At 36.5% G+C, this 8,901-nt stretch overlaps 1 long non-coding RNA gene across 1 annotated transcript; it reads left to right on the top strand.

Moving 5' to 3' along the window:
- Positions 1–1,242: 1,242 nt before the first annotated feature.
- LOC139886371 (uncharacterized) lies at positions 1,243–7,037 on the top strand. The gene is made up of 3 exons (XR_011772412.1): positions 1,243–1,358; positions 1,424–1,526; positions 6,979–7,037. It is a non-coding gene; the product is annotated as an uncharacterized lncRNA (long non-coding RNA).
- Positions 7,038–8,901: the final 1,864 nt, after the last annotated feature.

The raw sequence follows: 8,901 nt of genomic DNA, 5'->3' as shown, positions 1-8,901 counted from the left end.
GTTAATGGGTTGGAATTGCCACCTCTGTTTCTTCTAACTACAAGGATACAAATCCGTTCATGATAGAAATTTTTACAGTTTCTAATGGTCCATTTCTTACACTTGACTTTATGTGCAATTATTAGATGATAAACATAACCTATTTGCTTAATTGTGAATATAACTGTATTATTGTACATGAACTCGCGTGTCTTAAGTTATTCTTGCTGATTTGCGATGTTGGTGTATAGCTATATGCAATAACTAAGTAATTGTGGAGCTGGTTTTTGTGTAATCTTGATGATCGTTAGGCTCGTTACTTCATGAATATAATTTGTGTAACATCTTTTTCTAAGAACACGGTGTGGAGTTCCTCGACCATAAAGTAGGCTCTCTTAAGTTTCATGAATGCGCTTCCAACCTTACCTAAGCAATCATGTCGTTGGATGCCAATGAAGATGTTGTAGTAGGAACCTGAGCTTGGTAATGTTACTTATAAGTTATAATACTCTAAATTATTTAAATGTTGATAGTTTGTGTATGTTATGATCGTGCGCCCAGACTTTGTCTCTTAATTAACATTGCTAACACTTGTTCCCGAATCCCTCGTATATCTATGTGAGAGTGCATGTATACATACTGCATGAGAGCCATGAGAAGTCACGTTATTTGTGTTTTTGAGAAAGTTTGATCTAATAAAGATAATTAGAATCTTGAATATTAAACTTTGTTGATAGAATCTGGTGCATAAAGGATGTTTGGTTGACTCGCCATGATTTTTTTTAGTTTAACATCGACTTGTGTTTTGCAGAAACATTGGGTGCTCAAAGGGCAGGTCTTGAAGACATGCTAAAAATTATGAAGAGAAAGGTATGCAAAATAAATAATAGAGCTTCAAAATCGAGATCATACAATGACAAATTATTCGAACTTGAAATCAAACACAATTCGAATTTATTCAACTTAGAGTCAAAGTTGTTATTAATCAAGCTGAGCCTACATTTCCTGATCCTTATCTCAGCTTTAGATCAGAAGTAGGAGCAACAGCAGCAGGAAGTTAGTGTGGATGATGATGGTGATCTTGCTTTACCTAGGCGCAACAGTGAGTTGTGCTTACCTTACTTTTGTTTATATGAGTACTTTTTTGTCCGTTTCCTTAATTTCACTGCTAAATTAACTAGCACGTTTGAACTATTTTTACTTTTATGCATAGGGAAAAGTGCTAAAGATGGATACAACCTGGAGTAATTTTCCAGTGTTTAATACGAAACAGGGACATATCTAAAAATAACGTTTAATTTTCAGAGCATACGATGGACAAGTTGGTTATATCTATTCAGCATAATATCACCTCATCAATTCCAAATGTTGGTCTGCAGGTAATAAATAGTTATATTGATTACCCTGTTACTTTGCTAGGGCTGATATAGTTCCCCATTATCAGGTATGGAGAGCTGAATTAGTTATTTCCGATTTTGTTTTGCATAAGATGTTCACTTCATCTGAGTTTGATGGTATTGTCGCGGTAGAACTTGGTGCTGGTACAGGTAATCATGTTCACTTAAGTGTAGTATATGGCTGCTATCAGATTTAGGTATTGAAATTGTTTGTCACCAGTAAAAAGGTAGTATTAAAATTGCTCCAGGGCCATAAAGAACTATCGTCTAACTAATTTTGATCCACTCAAATTGTTGTAGTAATTGATGGTTCTGTACACAAGTGCTTACATAATAAAGGATTTCGTTGAAGAAATTTGGTTCCAGATTATAAGACAGAATAGTAAAATTTAAGAACAAGAACTTATTGGAAATCCTTCTCCAATTATAGAAAAACTCTTATTCCAATCTCCTTATTACATCCCTATTTATAGTTGATTAACCTTATCCATTAAGTTAATCAAGTCTAGTCTAGAATAATCTAGGATAACCAAGTCTAGAATCATCTAGGATAGTCAAGTCTAGAATAAAATAGAAAAGTCAAGGAAGAAGCAAAATTGAAAACAATGACGGCTAGCCCACTTGTTATCCGTTCACATGTTCCACCTCCTCAAATCCATTTGAGATATAATTTCACAAAATAAACCTCTAACTATTACTTTATGTCAAGATTGGTCCAACAATCACCCCCCAATCTTGACCTTGAGTCATCATTTATTTCTTTGAGTCTTCAATCCTTTGAACCCCAAGAATCTCTCTCATTTCAGCAAACTTTAACTTCGGCAATGCTTTTGTAAGAATATCAGCCCGTTGCTGATCCCCACTGATGTGTTCAACTTTAATCTTCTCCATTTCAACACATTCTCGTATGAAATGATACCGTGTGTCGATATGCTTACTTCTTCCATGAAATACCGGATTTTTCATCAATGATATTGCTGACTTATTATCAACTTTGATCACGACTTGTTCTTCTTTTCTTCCAGTTATTTCAGCTAAGATTCCCCTTAACCATATTGCTTGACAAGCTGCTGCAGTAGCAGCCATAAATTCTGCTTCGCAGGATGATAAGGCCACTGTTTGTTGTTTTTGTGAATTCCAAGCAATAAGTCCATCATCAAAGTAGAACACTAATCCAGTAGTACCCTTTCCATCATCTGGGTCCACCGAGAAGCTGTCACTAAATCCAAGTAGGTTATTGCTACCATTCCTTCGATAGTGAATACCCAGGTCTACTGTACCTTTCAAGTACCTGAGAATTTGCTTAACAGCTTGAAGATGAGTAATTTTAGGAGTTTGCATATACCTACTTGCATATCCCACCGAGTATGCAAGATCCGGCCGTGTATGAATTAAATACCGAAGGCATCCAATTGTTTTTCGGTATTCAGTTGCATCAACACATTTGCTGCCATCATCTTTCATCAACTTCAGACCTGGTCCCATTGGATATTTAGTGGAATTGCACTCCCACATTCCTGCTTCCTCTAGGATTCTTTTAGCATATATTGATTGATGAATTTTTATTCCATCTATGCCTTGTATTACTTCGAGTCCGAGATAGTAAGAAAGTAAACCCAGATCACTCATCTCGAATTTATCTTCCATTTGCCTTTTGAATTGTTTAATTTTCTCCGGGTTATTACCTGTTACAATCAAATCATCAACATAAATTCCTACCAAAAGTAATCCTTCTTGTGTTCTTTTTGTGTATACAGCTTGTTCAAGCTTACACCTTTGAAATCCATATTCCTTTAGAACTCCATCTAATTTTGTATTCCAAGCACGTGGAGCTTGCTTCAAGCCATAGAGAGCCTTTGACAGTCTGTACACCTTTTGTTCCTTCCCCTTTATCACAAAACCTTCCGGTTGAGATACGAAGACTTCTTCCTTGAGGTCACCATGTAGAAATGCTGTTTTAACATCTAGGTGATGAACATCCCACCCTCTTTGGGCTGCCAAAGCTAGAATAAGTCTAACAGTCTCAAGTCTAGCTACGGGTGCGAATACCTCGTCAAAGTCTACACCATGTGTCTGGATGTAGCCTTTGGCAACTAGCCGTGCTTTATGTCGTGTGACATTTCCTTTTGCATCCCTTTTAATTTTGTATACCCATTTTAGTCCAATAGGTCGGTGTCCTTGGGGTAGATCCATTAACTCCCAAGTATTATTCCTTTCAATGGAAGCTATTTCACCTTCCATAGCTTGCTGCCATTCTTTATATCTTGTAGCTTCCCTGAAATTTGTTGGTTCTCCTTCAGTAAGAAGAAGATCATATACATCACTTTGATTTTTCCAACCTCGAGGTGGTGTATCATCATATGTCTCCTCTTCTGCCATAGATGGATCTGACTCATTGACTGTATCTGTCGGGAGACGAGACAACATAGGTCCTCGTTGTTTTACTGTTGTTTCAGGACTGCTAACATCAGAATGGGTTATGCTTTCCTCATTGGTCGATCTTCCTTGACTTGAGGAGTTGCTGCTTTGTGGGCTATATGAGCTACTTGGGCTGCCTGGTTCAGTAGGCCCATTTTCGGAATTTTGATCAGCCGAGAAAACTTCACCGGGGTTTATATGTATCACGAATTCTCCTTTGTGATTAGGTTCTTGATTGTATTCTACTCCGGAATGCCAATCCCATTTGCGTGCTTCATCAAATTCCACATCTCGACTGATTACTATTTTCATCTTCTCGGGATCATACATACGATGTGCCTTAGTTCCTGGTTCAGTTTCTAAATAAACCATAGGAATACTTCTGTCATCAAGTTTTTTTACTTGATCTGAAGGTACTTTCACATATCCAACACATCCAAACACTCGTAAATGATCAAGATTTGGTCTTCTTCCTTTTAAAACCTCATATGGTGTTTGATTTTTCAGAATCTTTGTGGGCAACCTGTTTAGAATATAAACCGAGTGACGTACTGCTTCAGCCCAGAAACTTTGTGGCATATCCATTGCTTTAAGAATACTCCTTGTTGTGCTCATCACTGTTCGATTTCGCCTTTCAACGATACCATTCTGCTTTGGCGTGTAAGGTGCAGTCAACTGTCTTGTGATTCCAGCATAATCACAATATTGATTGAACTCGTTGGATGTAAATTCTCCTCCCCGATCAGTTCTAAGGACCTTTATTTTCCTTCCATATTGATTTTCAGCAATCGCCTTGAATTTCTTGAATTGCTCAAATGCCTCTCCTTCGGTTTTTAACATGAAAGACCACATAAACCTGCTGTGATCATCAACAATCAGCATAACGTACTTGTTTCCCGCTTGGGTGGCAGGGGATATGGGTCCGCACAGGTCTGCATAAACATGTTCCAGTGGATTTTGGGCTCTAAAAGTCGTCTGGACAGGAAAACTTTGTCGTGAATGTTTCCCTGCTAAACATGCTTCACACATCTGTGTAGGGTGATCAATAACCGGCACTTCATCCACTAGATTGTTGGTCCCTAGCCGCTTTATTGTATCAAAGTTCACATGACCGAGACGGGCATGCCACAACCATGCTGGATCATCAATCTTGGCATGTAAACAGATTGGTGTCCCAACCTCGAGATTAATTTTATACAACCGATTAGGGGACCTTTGAACCTTCATTAGCAGCGATCCATCTACCTCAAACATATATAAGAAACCATGTTTGATCAAGATTACACAACCCCCTTCTTCAGCTTGCCCAAGACTAAATATGTTAGTCTTTAAGTATGGGATATAAAGTATGTCGGTCAACAAACGTTGTTCACCATTCTTACATGTTAAAAGAATAGATCCTCTTCCTTCTATATCCACATACGAGTTATCCCCAAATCTCACTGTACTACCAATATCCGTATCAAGTTTTGAAAACAGTCCTTTGTTTCCTGTCATGTGGTTTGTTGCTCCAGTATCTAAGTACCACATGTTTTCTCCACCATCATGTGACTCATACTTTGCTGGAAAAACCTTCTTTTCACTTAGATGAATTACTTCCTTCTCGCTTCTTTGATTGGCTACGGACATCAATAGTGCAGGTCTGTCATCATTAGCCACTGGTAGTTCGGTTGATCTAGCTTGAGTCAAATTTGCTTGTTCTCCTTTCTTTCGTGTTGGACAATCGGATGAGAAGTGTCCAAATGCATCACATCGAAAACACTGCAGCTTGGATCGATCTTTAGTTAAGTTTTAAGTTGTTTGTCTACCAGCAAAAAAGTTTTGTTCGCGGCCTGAACCCCTTCCTCGACCACCAAACTGTCCACGACCTCGGCCCCTACCCCGGGTGTCTTGGCCATTCCCTCGACCTCGATCAAAGTTGTTTTCCCTTTTCTTTCTTGAGTCCCATCCTTCATAGGACAACAGAAGTTGGTCATGGCTGTTATTTGTAGTCTTTAGACTGGTTCGTTCTTCGTAAGCTTTTAGCCTACCCACAACTTCCTGGAATTTCACCGTTTTGAGATCAACCGGTTGTTCGATAGTGGCTGTCATATTTAAGAATTTTTCTGGTATGGCAGTTAATATTTTTCTCACCAACGTGGTTTCCTCAATGACGGTTCCAAGTGCAGCTGATTTTGAGGCAATTCCAGAAAGTTTTGCTGCAAAATCATCAATTTTTTCGTTATCTTTCATCCTTGCTGCTTCAAATTCAGCTTTAAGAGTTTGAAGCCTAGCCTCCATTACTCGTTCAACTCCAAGGTGACGGGTCTTGATTGCATCCCAGATTTCCTTTGCATGGGTGCAATCTACAACTTGAAGAATCAAGTCTTCAGGTAAAGACTGATACAGATAAGCGATTGCAGCATTATCCTTTTTCTGATCGACATCAGTTCCAGGTTCAATTGATTCCCAGATTCCATGTGCCTTAAAAATCGCTTTGATCCTAAGCGACCAGATGGGATAATTGGTCGCAGTTAGGATAGGGCACTGGAACGTAAGATGACTGGTATCCTATATTGCATCCGAGGTATTGATAATATCCCCCATGAATCTGGTCTTCGATCGACGCTCGTATTTTTCTGTCTTAGAATCTGGTGATTGATCTAGTCCTTTTGATCAACAACACGATCCCTTTTGTAACTCAGCTCTGATACCAATTGAAGAAATTTGGTTCCAGATTATAAGACAGAATAGTAAAATTTAAGAACAAGAACTTATTGGAAATCCTTCTCCAATTATAGAAAAACTCTTATTCCAATCTCCTTATTACATCCCTATTTATAGTTGATTAACCTTATCCATTAAGTTAATCAAGTCTAGTCTAGAATAATCTAGGATAACCAAGTCTAGAATCATCTAGGATAGTTAAGTCTAGAATAAAGTAGAAAAGTCAAGGAAGAAGCAAAATTGAAAACAATGACGACTAGCCCACTTGTTATCCGTTCACATGTTCCACCTCCTCAAATCCATTTGAGATATAATTTCATAAAATAAATCTCTAACTATTACTTTATGTCAAGATTGGTCCAACATTCGTTTTATTAGGCAACTACCAATGAGTATTATATCTGTTAAATCAAGTTGATACATATGTTTGTCAATTGGTACCATAATGTTTTTCTTTACAATTGTTTCATTGGTTCAGGATGATATTCTCCAAAGCTGACGACTTCTACAGATTCATGTGAGGATCTCTTCGAAAAAATATTACTACATATTCAGGTGTCCATTTGACCTCTATTATTTACATTTATATTTACATCGTTAATTTCATTGTGTACGTTTTTTCAAGTGCAGACAATAATGAAGAGCAATTGCTTAGGCCATATGGTTTATTTGATATGGTGCTATTGGTGCGGCTATTGCTTTGCCTTGTACGTTTATCTCGGTATGTCCTTGTTACACTTGTAATATTTAGGATTTAAGATTAATTTTTATAACGTGCACCTGTATGTTTATATATGGATGGTTTATTTGTAGATGGTACGTGAGGATTGTTGAAGATAGATGCGGACCCAAGACTTTAAGTGTTGCTTGTCGTTAATTTTACATTGTTGTCAAATGTTAATTGAAGTCTTTATATGTTGGATTATTTATCAATTATTTATGTTTAGTGTTTCTAATGTTATGAAAATAATTTATTGAAATTTAATTATGGTTTGGTTTATTTTATATTTGTAATTAATATAAGTTATTAGTTATTAATTGGGTATTGATAATTATATCAAATAAAATTCGGATCTGAGTATGCGAACCTGACATGAATATCCGTACCTGACTAGAATATCCGAACCGAACCCAAATAACCAAATTGGACCCTAATTTACTGAACTGGACCCGAATGTCTGAACCGGGTCTGAATATCCGAAACCGGAACCGAAACTAAAGTGACTTGTTAGGACTTATAATTAGGTTATAATAAACTTGATATAATATGATGGAGACCCTTTATGTGGTATTAAAGTAACGTTTGTGCATATTAGGACCTATTTTTTAATACTATTGTAGGATGTTTTACTTTTGAGGACCTTTTTTCTTGGTACTAAACTAGTATATCGTTACATTAGGAACCTTTTTATTGGTAATAATGTAGAATTTTTTTTTAAATAATAGGACTCTTATTTGAGTACTAACATAATAATGGGACCATTTTTGTTAGTCCTTAAGAAAAATAAAATTTAAATAGGATCCCTTTGTTGGTACTAAGGTAATTTTTTTTTTACTTTTGGGACCTTTTTGTATGTCTCAATCTAAATACTTTTTGTATGTCTCAATCTAAATAAAAGTCACTCGATATGTGCTTGTAAGGACTTTTGTAACGACCCTGGTTTTTCCAACGTTATTTATTAATAATTATTATTATTAATACGCTTGATTAAACGAATGTATGTTATTACATTTACATGTTGCTTTAATTGCCCGTACTTGAACTTTAAATGCCCGAAACGTCTTTGTGACACCCGGAACTTGCACGAATAATATTTTAAGGTATTATTTACATTCATGATTAATTTTATTAATCATTTTAATTAACTAAGATGGTTAGTTAATTACTTGGGCTTAAGTTGGACCTATTTGGATTATTTGCAACTTGGGCTTTAATTAGTGTAATGGACTCTTGAATAAGACTCACAAGCCCACCCTACTTCTTTTAATGGACATTAAGCCCACTCTTGCATACTTGTAAGTATCATTTAAACATAAACTAACTAGTTACTTGCTTAAAGGAATCTAGTTTGCTCATTATCCCCATGTAAACAACCCTTTTAACCAACTTTTAACCTCTTTACTTGCAAGTACCCATCAAACAAACCTCTACCCCTTTTTTGCTGCAGAATGCCGAGTTTCTTGGCCACATTTAGTGGTGTTTTGGTTTCCATTTTTCATTCACAACTCACTTGAAGTCTTCTCTCAAAACACACACACATTACTTGCATATTCCCTCAAACTTTCTTCTCTTTTTCTCTCATACTTGTAAGTGTTTGAAACAACTTCTTTTCTTCTTTTCTTTGTTGGTAAAAACTGATTTCATAAACATTAATCATCATCATCTTTTGTTGTTTGTTAC

This window comes from Rutidosis leptorrhynchoides, chromosome 1 (assembly GCF_046630445.1).
Source record: "Rutidosis leptorrhynchoides isolate AG116_Rl617_1_P2 chromosome 1, CSIRO_AGI_Rlap_v1, whole genome shotgun sequence".
Lineage (NCBI taxonomy): Eukaryota > Viridiplantae > Streptophyta > Magnoliopsida > Asterales > Asteraceae > Rutidosis > Rutidosis leptorrhynchoides.
This window is presented reverse-complemented; position numbering and strand designations above follow the sequence as displayed.